The following is a 14,635-nucleotide window of genomic DNA, read 5'->3' on the forward strand; positions in this document are numbered from 1 at the left end:
ATAATAATAATAATAATAATAATTATATAAATGTAATTTATAAAAATTAATTAATAATATTATAGTAATAGATATATACAATAATAATAATAATAATATAATTAAATATAATATAATATATAAATATAATTAATAATATTATAGTAAAATAGATATATTCAATTACAATATTAACATAATAAAATATAATATAAAAAAATATAGTTAATAATATATAATATAATTTAATAATAATATATAATAATAATAATATAATAATAATATAATATAATATAAATATAATTAATAATATTACAGTAAAATAGATATATTCAATTACAATAATAATATTATACAATATAATATATAAATATAATTAATAATATATAATATAAATATAATTAACAATAATATAATATAATATAATATAAAAAATATAATTAATAAAATATAATATAAATATAATTAACAATAATTTAATACAGTATAATATAAATATATAATAAAATAATTGGCCTATTTCAAATGGAACATAATAAATGGTAAATTGTACTTTGTTTTATAATTATTTACATATGGGAGGGGAGGGGGGAGTTATTTAAAAAATTATAATTACACAAATATATATATATATAATTTTAATTACCACTAAATAACAATAATTATAATACCAATATAATTTAGTTGGCAATTAAGTTATCACTGATTTTCAAAAGCCACCTATCGACAAAATTCGCAATCATTTATTCCCCCACCCCAATTATAATTACACAAAGAATTACAGATAAAGAAAGAATGAAGAAAAGATGAACAACTTCTTAAAAAAAAGAAAAAAGATAAATAAAAAAGGATGATTAAACGAAAAACGTGTTAATCCATTTTCTATTTATTCGGAAATGTGAGTAAACTCATAAAGAATTCCATAGACGTATAGTTTGTTTTAATACGCAATCGTGAAGATATGCGAGAGTGAGGTGCGTTGTACACTCATGGGGTTCTCTTTTATATGGGAAAGAAGAAGGGAACACAGTCTAGACTGTTGAAAATACATCAAGAGGAGTTTAGTTAGTTGTGTTAGTTGAGTGACGATCGAATGACGCATACTTATGAAAGAGAAACAGAGAGAGAGAGAGAGAAAGTGAGGTTAGGATATAGTATGGCGAAGTGATTATTGAGAAAAAGGAGAAGATGAACGATGATGGAAGAAAGGAAGGAAGGATGAAGAGTGAAGGGAGAAGATAGTCGAGATAGTCGAGAATTTGAGCTCATAAGTATCTAATCTGTGATGTTAGTTATTTGAAAGGTACTAGTACTGTCTCTCTCACTCTCTCATACACTCTCTTTCATCTTCCTTAATGTATCTTCTTCGTTATTCTTCCGTGTGACAATAGAAACCGTCTTCCTAGACTTTAAGAATCCCTTCACTCCCCTACAGATCCCTAAACTCGAAAGAAAAATGCTTTTGACGATCGTGATATGGCAAATGTTTCAAATGCTGCCTTTTAACAAGGGACAGATCTCAAACTGTTATATATTATATATATATATGTATATACATATATACAATATTTATGTTTATGTATATTATACATAAACGTATCTTCTTTATATATAAAAATTCAGTGTCATTGTTGGTTTTCAATGAACTTCAAAACTTGGGTACCCATAGGTACATATTCATTTGAAAATTAATTTGAAATATTAGAATATAATTTAAATTAATATTATAATTGTTATTATAATTAATTATAATAATATAAATATTTAAACACACACACACACATTTGCTTTGAAATAAAATAGAATGAATTAGTTAAATTTCGTTTTAGTTTTAATGACGTATGATGAATGTGGTATGAAGTTTTTTAGAAATTATATTGGTCTTTAGGTACTGTAAGGTTTTCAATAGATGACGGTGTATTACGATTCAATTATTTGGATATGTTCACGTCATAGATTTTTTTCAGGTTTTTTATATGACATAACTAACCCTGTTTTTTAATATTTTTTCGTGGTGGTTTCCAATGAAGTTTGAAATTACCGAAATAATATTTTAATGAGATTTGTTTGTATTTTGTATGATTTTTATCGCGTTTATTTTTTATTTTTTATCGTTAATTCAAGGATTTATTATTTAGAGGTTATCTAGATATTTAGATACTATAAATTTGCATTAGATGGCGTTGTATTACAATTCAATTATTTGGATATATTCACGTCATATGTTTCTTTCAAATTTCCTAACCTTACTTTTTTAGATTTTTTCATGGTATTATTATTTTATATATTCCATTATAATTGTAGTATTATTTTGTATGTATTTATAATTTACTAAATAGTTTAGAATTATATTTAAAAAATTAGCATTTATTATATAAAAGTTATCCAAGTCTTTAGGTACTACTGTAAGTTTGCAATAGATGGCACTGTATTACAATTCAATTATTTCACGTTTTTTTCAGAGTCACATATGAAATAACTAACCTTACTTTTTTATATTGTTTTAAGTATTATTATTTTATTTATTCTATTATAATTGTGACTTTTACTAAACTAATTTATTAAACAATTTAAAATAATATTACAACAACATTTAATAAATTAACTAAAATCTACATATACACAAATACACATACATGTTTACTTACAATATATATATAAAGGGTGGTCTGCTATATAAGTTTTAGATTTCTATATATGCATGTGTGCATTGGTGCAACGATGCATAGCTTTGATTGGACGATGATGTAAAGGTCTGACTGAAAAGGGAGAGAATTCGTATAGGGCCTTCGTATAGGGAGTAAGGGGAAGGAGAGAACAGTTGTTCAATCTCCATCCTTCTCTCTCTCTCTCTCTCTCACTCATTCATTCATTCTCGTTATTTTTTTAATTGCTCCCTTTGATTCATTTTCCTTTTGCAAGTTCGACAAGCCAACTCATACATCCACCTATCCATCCATCCATCCATCCAACCATCCAACCATCCATCCATCCATCCATTTGTCCATATTCTCTGACGATCGAGAATCACGATGGTTCACAACTAAAGTGAGAGAGTGAGAGAATCTTCGTTTTTGTTATGTCTGTATGTTTCGTTATTAACAACGTTCAATCCTTGTCAACCATTGGACCGATATTACATCAAAACGGGATTCAGGGAAGGATAATACTGAAAATAGAACTCGTACAACTTTTTTCTTCTCTTTTTCGAGTTAATAGACTGGGGGTTGGGTGTTGGGGCTGGTGGTAGGGGGTAGCTTTCATTTACGCTCAATAATATTACTTGATAACCCTTGCTTATGTGTGTACTCCACATACACCTATACATTTTTTAATGTAACACAGTGTACACAATCGATTGTAATCCTTTAGGGGTAGGTTTCTGTCGCGTTTAGTGAACCAACCCTCCCCCGTCCCCCTTGTTAATACTTTAAAATGGAAATTGTTCATTAGATAGGCAAAGAAGGGATCAAACATGTATAATAAACTCTCTCTAGCATGATTGCTCGTCAAAAGTTACTACTGTAGTTTGTCATTCTTTCTCATTATCCTATTTCCATCCTTCTCTTACTCAACTAGGACCGTGGTGGGGATGAGGATGACTGAGGGGGTTTTAGTTGGATAGAAACGAATCAGACAGATGTATATACCTATATATCTATGTACATAGCTTTAAATATGAATGATTCGTGTACATAACTATATATATAGGTGGTATATAGCTGGTCGTATACTATTGGATAGTTATAACATATATATATATAGATATAGATATGAAAAGGAAACGCGTTGTGTGAGATTATCGATCTCACAGGAGTTAGCAATCCCTGCGAGAATGTCACATACGTAATGTTGGTAATGGTAGTTGTATTAGTAGTAGTAGTATAACACCAAATTAGAATAGTGGTAGTATAGCTAGAGCTAATATCGCGATAAGTCGCTCGGGAGAACAATTATTACGGCATTAAACCTCCCTCCCTCCCTCCCCCCACTGCACTCCAATCCTGGCCATTGCAATGCGAGAGAGTGAGACAAGACCATTATCTTTTACGCTTGGGACGATTATTATGACATTAATTTCATTTTATGCGGCCTGTTGCAGAGTTTGAAAGACGACTACACGACTATGACAACGATAACGGGGATAAAGTGGGGATGGTTCGTTGGTGGTGGTAGTGTTGTTGTAGTTGTCGGATCAATGACTTACTTTATTTGTTTCTTTCAACCCTAACGACGTCCTATTATTAAGGACATCGTTCAATGTTCTTTCAGCATTATAATAGCTACTGTTATTGTTGTTTGTTGTTTTTGTTTGTTGTTGTCGGTCATAAAGAAATGTGTGAGTATGTTTGAGCATTCTTTATCACTATATAACACAAGTATTATTATCAATTTTTATTTTCATTCATTCAATCTCTTTTTATCACTCTGTTTGTTTTATCCTCCATTTTTAATTATCTTTTAAACGATGCATTTGAAACCAATTCATCGTCAGGATAGTTGGGGTGGGTGTTTCCTCTTCATTGTTTCGTTGTCTTTTTGTTTTAACACTTTTAAATGGTTTATATTTAATATTTCGGATCAATGAGATCATTTAGGTTAGGTATTTCTGATTTTACATTTAAATTCGTTCATTTAAATCAGGGATTCCCAAAGTGGCGCCACTGGTCAGGCATCCCTGGTGGATGCTGCAGCAATTACAGGGGGGGCATTAGAAACATTAATACATTAATTGCTATTAAAATTTAAGACAAAATTAATTTCCAGATGGCGCTGAGTAATATTTTTTTTTCTGGATAGAGGGGGCGTGAGGATAAAATAAGTTTGGGAATCATTGATTTAAATGATATGATTCAAATAACACTCTAGGGAATTTATTTCTATTTTTTTAATGAGACGTATGAATTGTTTTAAACAATGCAAGTGTATTAGAGTATTAGAATAATTGTTAATTAAAACGAAATGTATATTGTTGTTTAAATGTACGAAGTTACCTGAATTGGGAGTACCGTTCTTCGCAAAATTCACCGTTAGACTGATACGTTGTTGTCTAGGAAAGTTTTTTTTTTATTCGATGTTGTTTATATGACTTTCCTTATAAGAAAATGTTCTTTATTAGGAATATTATTACCATTGCACACATACTCAACCTTTGAAAAGTCATATAAACACGAATCAATAAAAGAACATTTGCGGATGATAATAAAGTCAGCAGTTTAACGGTGAATTTCGAAGAAGACTGTACATCGAAAGGTATATTCATATTTTTAGGTTATAATATACATTATTTTTCAATTAATTAACAATTATATTAATATTTAGGATTGTTTCAGAGTATTAACGTTGAATAAAAATGACATAACTATTAACATACTTAAAAAACAAATATAAAATACTATACTTTTGTTACTTTGAAAAAAGTGTAATTTAGTTTAATCAATTGCATATAAATTAAAGTATTATATTCAAATTAAAATATTATAATCCTAAATTCTATTTATTATGAATAATTATGAATAATATGTTTATTATACATATGCAAATTATATAAACAATATTAAATAAAATAAATTGAATAAAAGGCCATCAGTCTAATGGTGGATTTTGAACATGGCGGTACCTCCAATTTATATTCCGTGATTTTAAACTACAATAAACATTCCATTCGATTGATTAATAATTATAATAATACTTTAATACATTATATTAATATTTAGAATGGTTTCAGGGTATATGCATTGGATTAACATTATATATATATCTGTTAATATACTTTAAATATTGAAATCATTTCGATTGGATATTTTACTTGACTAAAAATTAACTCACGTAGTCGTCACTGCGCATGTACATCAAAATAATTACGTTAGAATTATGGAAATGCTAAAATAGGAGCGTTATCACCTTAAATTCTATTAATTTGGTGAATTATTTCCGGTATGCACATGCACAATGTTCGAAATGTCATTTAAACCATATTGAATGTGAACCAGTCTGAAAGTGAATTTCGAAGAGGACGATACTCTGATCATATACTTGGTGTTTTTAATGTACAATACACGTTTATTTCAATTAATTAATAATAATTTTAATATTATAATACACTCTACTCTTACATTACAGTAAAATTTGACCGTCGTAGTCATTACTGCGCATGTGCATCAAAATACTTACATTAGAATGCTAAAAACATTAAAATCAGAACGTTATAACTTTAAATTCTATTAATTAGGTGAATTATTTTCGTTATGCACATGCGTAATATTCGGAAAGTCATGTAAACAACATTGAATAAAAGAATTTTCATCGTCAGTCTGAAGGTGAATTTCAAAGAGGACGGTTCTCCGATCATATACTTGGTGTTCTTAGTTAACAATACACATTCCTTTCGAATAATTAACAATTATTTTAATATTCTAATACACTCTACTCCTAAATTACAGTAAAATTTGACCCTCGTAGTCATCACTGCGCATGTGCATCAAAATAATTACATTAGAATGCTAAAAACATTAAAATCAGAACGTTATAACTTTAAATTCTATTAATTAGGTGAATTATTTTCGTTATGCACATGCGTAATATTCGGAAAGTCATATAAACAACATTGAATAAAAGAATTTTTATCGTCAGTCTGAAGGTGAATTTCGAAGAGGACGGTTCTCCGATCATATACTTGGTGTTCTTAGTTAACAATACACATTCCTTTCGATTAATTAACAATTATTTTAATATTATAATACACTCTACTCTTACATTACAGTAAAATTTGACCGTCGTAGTCATCACTGCGCATGTGCATCAAAATACTTACATTAGAATGCTAAAAACATTAAAATCAGAACGTTATAACTTTAAATTCTATTAATTATGTGAATTATTTTCGTTATGTACATGCGTAATATTCGGAAAGTCATATAAACAACATTGAATAAAAGAATTTTCATCGTCAGTCTGAAGGTGAATTTCAAAGAGGACGGTTCTCCGATCATATACTTGGTGTTCTTAGTTAACAATACACATTCCTTTCGAATAATTAACAATTATTTTAATATTCTAATACACTCTACTCTTACATTACAGTAAAATTTGATCGTCGTAGTCATCACTGCGCATGTGCATCAAAATACTTACATTAGAATGCTGAAAATATTAAAATCAGAACGTTATAACTTTTAATTCTATTAATTAGGTGAATTATTTTCGTTGTGCACATGCGTAATATTCGGAAAGTCATATAAACAACATTGAATAAAAGAATTTTCATCGTCAGTCTGAAGGTGAATTTCGAAGAGGACGGTTCTCCGATCATATACTTGGTGTTCTTAGTTAACAATACACATTCCTTTCGAATAATTAACAATTATTTTAATATTCTAATACACTCTACTAACATTACAGTAAAATTTGATCCTCGTAGTCATCACTGCGCATGTGCATCAAAATACTTACATTAGAATGCTGAAAATATTAAAATCAGAACGTTATAACTTTAAATTCTATTAATTAGGTGAATTATTTTCGTTGTGCACATGCGTAATATTCGGAAAGTCATATAAACAACATTGAATAAAAGAATTTTCATCGTCAGTCTGAAGGTGAATTTCGAAGAGGACGGTACTCTGATCATATACTTGGTGTTTTTAATCTACAATACACGTTTATTTTAATTAATTAATAATAATTTTAATATTATAATACATTCTACTCTTACATTACAGTAAAATTTGACCGTCGTAGTCATCACTGCGCATGTGCATCAAAATACTTACATTAGAATGCTAAAAATACTAAAATCAGAACGTTATAATCTTAAATTCTATTAATTAGGTGAATTATTTTTATTATACACATGCGCAATGTCATCTAAAACCACATTGAATAAAAGAAAGTTCATAGATGGCAATGTGTCAGTCTGAAGGTGAATTTTGAGGAAGACGGTACTCCGATTATATACTTGCTGTTTTTAAACTACAATACACATTCCCATCGATTAATTAACATTTATTATAATATTTTAACACAGTCTACTTACATTACAGCACAATTTAACCTACAAACTCATTACTGTATAGGAACGATAAAATAATTACATAAAAATGATTAAATGTGGTAGTTTAATGGTGAATTTTAAGTAAGACAAATACATCCAATTCATATTTCATGCTTTTAAACTACAATATACATTTCCTCGGATTAATTAATAATCATTTAAAGTGTTTCAAACACTTTTATGTACTCTACTAATTTCTAGAATTATTTAAATTACAATACGTTCATTTGAGAACGTTCTCATCTTTATACCCAGTGACGATGAATTTAAGTTGAACATTTTCATCCATTCAAATAAATCGTATATTATTTAATATTCGTAATATATATTATTTAGATACATAATATTTAAACAAACGTAATTATTTTAATGGATAGTAAATTGATTCTGATACTTAAAAAAAAAAAAAGAAAACATTTAAATAATTGTTTAATAATAAAAAATGAACGAGTGTGTTAGACATGAAAAAATTACCATAAATAATCTCCATTTGTTTTTCATAATTTTTAATAATTAATTTAATTGTTTGTTTTTGTATATTATTTTTCGTATTTGTTTAATTTATTTGTTATCAAAGAAACATCTGATATTAAAGTTAAATTAATTAAATATTTAAATATATTTATTTTAGAATTATCTTAATCTTCGTCATACTAAAAATCAAATAACCGTAATGGTATACGATTTTAAAGGATTATTCACTTATATATATATATATATATATATATATATATATATATATATATATATATATACATACATATACATACATACATATATATGTATTTTTATTCGATAAATCGTTAACTGAGGCATATAAAAATAACTTGAACAAACAATTGGGGTAGAATAAAAAATAAAAAATCATCGTGATAACACACGCGAGTTGAAGCTTATCCTACCGATTTCGAATTCTTCGATATTTTCATACATATACAAACACGCATACATACATATACATATATATGTATATGGAATTTTTTTTTATCCCATTTCATGTTCACTGAGATGTATAAAAATAAGTTATGCAGATAATTCAATAATAAAAATAAAATACCATCCCCCTCCCTAACCCCCAACCTCCCCAAAGAAAAATATATATATATAAATGCATCGTATGATAATATTCATACATACTACAACAAGGTAATCCTATTCCATCGAATTCTACTGAAGCATATCCAAAGTTTGCGATATTTTATTTTCATTATTAATATTATTGTTATCATTTTGTTTAAATATTTTTCTTTTCTTTCCTACGATTCGTTGATGCCAGCCAAACAAAAATGGAATCAGAGAAACTGTATAAGAATATTTTATTTCTATTGTTATTTTTATTTTTATTTTTATTATTTTTATTTTTATTATTATTATTGTAATTTTATTTAAATATTTTTATTATTATTATTATTTCAATTTTGTTTAAATATTTTTATTTTATTTTCTACGATTCCTTGCTAGTCAAACAAAAGTGGAGCCAGAAAAACTGTAAAAGAATATTTTATTTTTATTTTTATTAATTTTATTATTATTTTTTATTATTTTTATTATTATTATTGTAATTTTATTTAAATATTTTTATTATTATTATTATTCCAATTTTGTTTAAATATTTATAATTTTCTTTTCTACGATTCGTTGCTAGTCAAACAAAAATGGAGTCACAGAAACTGTATAAAAATATTTTATTATTATTTTTATTATTATTATCATTATCATTATCATTACTATTATTATATTCCAATTTTGTTTAAATATTTATAATTTTCTTTTCTACGATTCAAACAAAGATTGTCGTTAAACAAAGATGGAGTCAGAGAAACTGTATAAGAATATTTTATATTTATTATTATTATTATTTTTTTTATCATTATTTTTTATCATTACTATTATTATTATTAATAATTACAAATATTATATTCCAATTTTGTTTAAATATTTATAATTTTCTTTTCTACAATTCAAACAAAGATTCTCGTTAAACAAAGATGGAGTCAAAGAAACTGTATAAGATTTTATTTTTATTATTATTATTATTATTATTATTATTTTTATTATGCCAATTTTATTTAAATATTTTTATTTCCTTTTTACGATTCAGTTGCTCGCCAAAAAATAGTTAAAGATAGAGAAAATGTATTATAAGAATATCGTAGAAAGTAAATTCGTAGCTCGTGGGAAAGGAATGTGCGAATACCTAGAAGAAGAAGAAGAAGTGGAAGAAGAAGCAGAAGAAGAAGAAGAAGAAGAAGAAGAAGAAAAAGAAAAAGGAAAGAGGTAGAAGGTTGGTAAGAGAAAAAGAGAGACGGGTATACAGCCAGTAGTGGCATCATGCCAACCGATCGATCGTGCGAGTTATATACAATGGACTCCTTAACGTTGTGCATCATAGAAGAACATAACCTCACTCTCTTTTTCTCTTTTTCTATTTCTTCCTCTTTTTGAAAAGTACTCTCTGTCGTTTAGGTTTTCCCCTTTCAACCATTTTTTTTCTTTTTCTCTTTTTATTACATGGAAAATTGTATTTTGTTTTGTTTTTTTCTTCTATTTCTTTCTTTCTTTTTTTGAAAAGTACTACTCTCTGTCATTTAGGGTTTTCCCCTTTTCAACCTTTTTTTCTTTCTTTCTTTCTTTTCAACATAAAAAGTCTAATTAACCCTTTGCACGCGATCATTATCACCTTTTTCTTTTAAGTGGGCGGAGGGTGGGAAACAAATAACTCTAATCATAATTCTAAACGATGATACATGTAAACACTCCTCCTAACCTCTCCTACTATTCTGGTTGGTAATTAACCAGATATAAAGTTAGGTTAAACTTTTATCTTTATGTCTAGGGTGAACCAAAAGTTCCTATCCCTTTTCCTTTTTATTTTTTTTTTATTTTCACTTGTATGTGTCAAGTAATTTTATTGACTTCAAAAGAAATTGCATTGACTGTAAAAAGACAATAAACCCCTTATGAACTTTTGATTCAACCTAATTCATTTCATTTGTTGAGATTTTGTTACATTTTCATTGCTAAAAATGATTGTTGAACTTGCATTTTGATTTTGGAAGGGTTTTTTTTTCTGATAACAAATTGGTTTTGAAAATCATTCATTGTCACATTAACTCAAATACCATTTTCACTTTCATAATTAGGTCATTATTTTCAAAATGTTGGAATGTAATTAATTAATTAATTAATAAATGTTTGTACAGTCAAAAAAAATGAAGTACAAATTTACCAAAAGGTTTTTGAAAATTGTTTTTAATCAACGAAGTTTGTTATCACTGAATATTTGATAACTTAACGAGCAATATAATTGGTCAAATGACCATTATCAAAAAGTATACTACTACACTAGTCATTTTTATCATTTTTTTTTTTTATATTCTGAACACAAATACATAATTCTTTGCTTTCTCACGCGTTGATCAAATGTTTTTTTGTTTTATTTTTTTTTGTATAAATCATCAACATGAACCTACCTGTATCATTTGTAATCGTGTATTGCATTAGTACCTGATGCTGGCAGGGGTAATAAACGCGTTGAGGTCTTTCAAGGTATTAACACTTTGCGTGTAGAACGTACATTTGAAAAGCTTACGTTAGTCATCCAATCAGAAGCGAGTTTCCACAGAGAATGTCGATTACGACATTCTTGACCCGAGCATCGTGGTAAGTAACGCACGAGTAGATAGCCTAAGCCAAAGCTAGCTATACCTAACATCGAAGAAACCTTGCGTACATCACTTGGAAACTTATATTTCTATATATATGTATAGATATATGTATGTATATATTTGTGTGTGTATATGTTTGCTGAATACACACCAAGTATCTATGTAAAGTTCACCATCTTCTTCCTTCCTAACATTTAATAATCTCATAAAAGAGAGAATACTCATTGCATCTCAAATATACCTAACTTTTACATTTTACTTTTTTTTTTTTTTTTTTTTCAAATTGATCATCAAATATACCTGGTGAGATTATGAGAATGTATTTTTTATTTTGACTGTAATTGTTAGGATGAAACTCAAATGTTTGGGTATTTTTAAATATTGTTTCACTTGCAGATTGAGTATAATAATTTTATTAATTTCAAACAAATGCCATTTTGTTTTTTCAAATTGATCATCAAATATACCTGGTGAGATTATGAGAATGTATTTTTTATTTTGACTGTAATTGTTAGGGTGAAACCAAAAAGTTGGTGTATTTTTTAATTTTATTGTTTCACTTGCAGATTGAGTATAATAATTTTATTAATTTCAAACAAATGCCATTTTGTTTTTTCAAATTGATCAGCAAATATACCTGGTGAGATTATGAGAATGTATTTTTTATTTTGACTGTAATTGTTAGGATGAAACTCAAATGTTTGTGTATTTTTTTAATTTTATTGTTTCACTTGCAGATTAAGTATAATAGTTTTATTAATTTCAAACAAATGCCATTTTGTTTTTTCAAATTGATCAGCAAATATACCTGGTGAGATTATGAGAATGTATTTTTTATTTTGACTGTAATTGTTAGGATGAAACTCAAATGTTTGGGTATTTTTTAATTTTATTGTTTCACTTGCAGATTAAGTATAATAATTTTATTAATTTCAAACAAATGCCATTTTGTTTTTTCAAATTGATCAGCAAATATACCTGGTGAGATTATGAGAATGTATTTTTTATTTTGACTGTAAATGTTAAAGTGAAACCAAAAAATTGGTGTATTTTTTAATTTTGTTGTTTCACTTGCAGATTGAGTATAATAATTTTATTAATTTCAAACAAATGCCATTTTGTTTTTTCAAATTGATCAGCAAATATACCTGGTGAGATTATGAGAATGTATTTTTTATTTTGACTGTAATTGATAGGATGAAACTCAAATGTTTGTGTATTTTTTTAATTTTATTGTTTCACTTGCAGATTAAGTATAATAATTTTATTAATTTCAAACAAATGCCATTTTGTTTTTTCAAATTAATCAGCAAATATACCTGGTGAAATTATGAGAATGTATTTTTTACTTTGACTGTAATTGTTAGGGTGAAACTCAAATGTTTGGGTATTTTTTAATTTTATTGTTTCACTTGCAGATTAAGTATAATAATTTGATTAATTTCAAAAAAACTTGCAGTTGTCTGCAACAACACAATAAACTTATAAACTTTTGGTTCAGCTATTTGTATTTAATACATTTTGATATATTATCTATTTTTTATCCGCCATTTTCTTTTTTAAATTGATCAAATATGGCGAGATTATAAAAAAGTATTTTTTATTCCGACTGTAACTGTTAAGATAAAACCAAAAGTTGATGTATTTTTAAATTAAATATTTCACTTGCAAAAAGGATAGTTTGTATTGCGATTATTTATATTTTTTATTGCTAATTTAAGGATTTGTTATTTACAGGTTATGTAGATCTTTAAGTACTGTAAATTTGCAATAGATGGCACTGTATTACAATTCAATTATTTAGATATATCACATCATATGTTGTTTTCAAATTTACATATGACATAACTAACCTCACTTTTTATATTTTTTCGTGGTATTATTTTGTATGTTAATTATACATATATATGTATATAAAATTTTATGTTTTTTTATAGCTAATTTGAATTCCCAAAAATTATTAATGAATATTAATTTGACTGCATTAAATAATTTAGAATTATATTAAATCAACGTTCAATAGATGGCGCTCTATTGCAATTCAATTATTTCACGTTTTTTTCAGATTTACATATGACATAACTAACCTCACTTTTTATATTTTTTCGAGTACTATTATTTCACATGTTGTTATAATTTAATTAATAGTTTATTAAATAAATTATAACAATTATTACAAATTTATGTAATATAATTGTGTGTATAATAAATAATAGTAATAAATAATAAAAGTATATACCATAATAAATAATAATATGTGTAATAAATTAATTTATTACATTATTTATTGTAATTATACAAATAATAACAAAACCGCAACAACATTTGTGAGCATTCTAGTATTCCACATTTTTTATCAACCATTTTGTTAACGGAAATTATTCAAATTGATATTACCCATTAAACAATTGTCATCCATTTTTATTATCAACATCACATGATTATCTTCCATAACCTAAATCTTATCAAATCCCATATAAACAATACGATAAAAAAAATATGTATATATAAAACCAGGAAATAGAAAATTGATGAATTTAAAAATAACTAGAATAGGGGTGTTGTAAAACCCCTTGAAAATGTTATCCTACCTTTTTTTTTTTGATACTCTTCCATGTTGTGTTAACTAATGAATTGCAATGGCTTCATTGTGCTGCTTATACGATATCATTATTCCATGAAAAACAATATGTAGTTAATACCACTACTATATTGAACACAACACACACACACACACACACATACCTTTTGGATCATTTTACAATCGATTTTGTTTTGCGAGATCACGTTACAGAGAATATGAGAGAGAAAAAGAGATAGATAGAATCCTCTATCATTATAAGCTATTTAATGGGAAGTTGGTTGTGTTGTTGTTGCTGCTGTTGTTGGTGTCCTATTTTATGCATACAATTTAACATACTGTATGATTATAATA

At 26.6% G+C, this 14,635-nt stretch overlaps 1 protein-coding gene across 2 annotated transcripts in view; it reads left to right on the plus strand.

The window, feature by feature from the left end:
* Positions 1 to 14,635, plus strand: part of LOC107072248 (uncharacterized) — a 41,287-nt gene that overhangs the window by 18,445 nt on the left and 8,207 nt on the right. The window lies entirely within an intron of this gene.

This window comes from Polistes dominula, unplaced genomic scaffold, assembly GCF_049000335.1.
Source record: "Polistes dominula isolate Pdom_NZ unplaced genomic scaffold, Pdom_raw_medaka contig_84, whole genome shotgun sequence".
Taxonomy (NCBI): domain Eukaryota; kingdom Metazoa; phylum Arthropoda; class Insecta; order Hymenoptera; family Vespidae; genus Polistes; species Polistes dominula.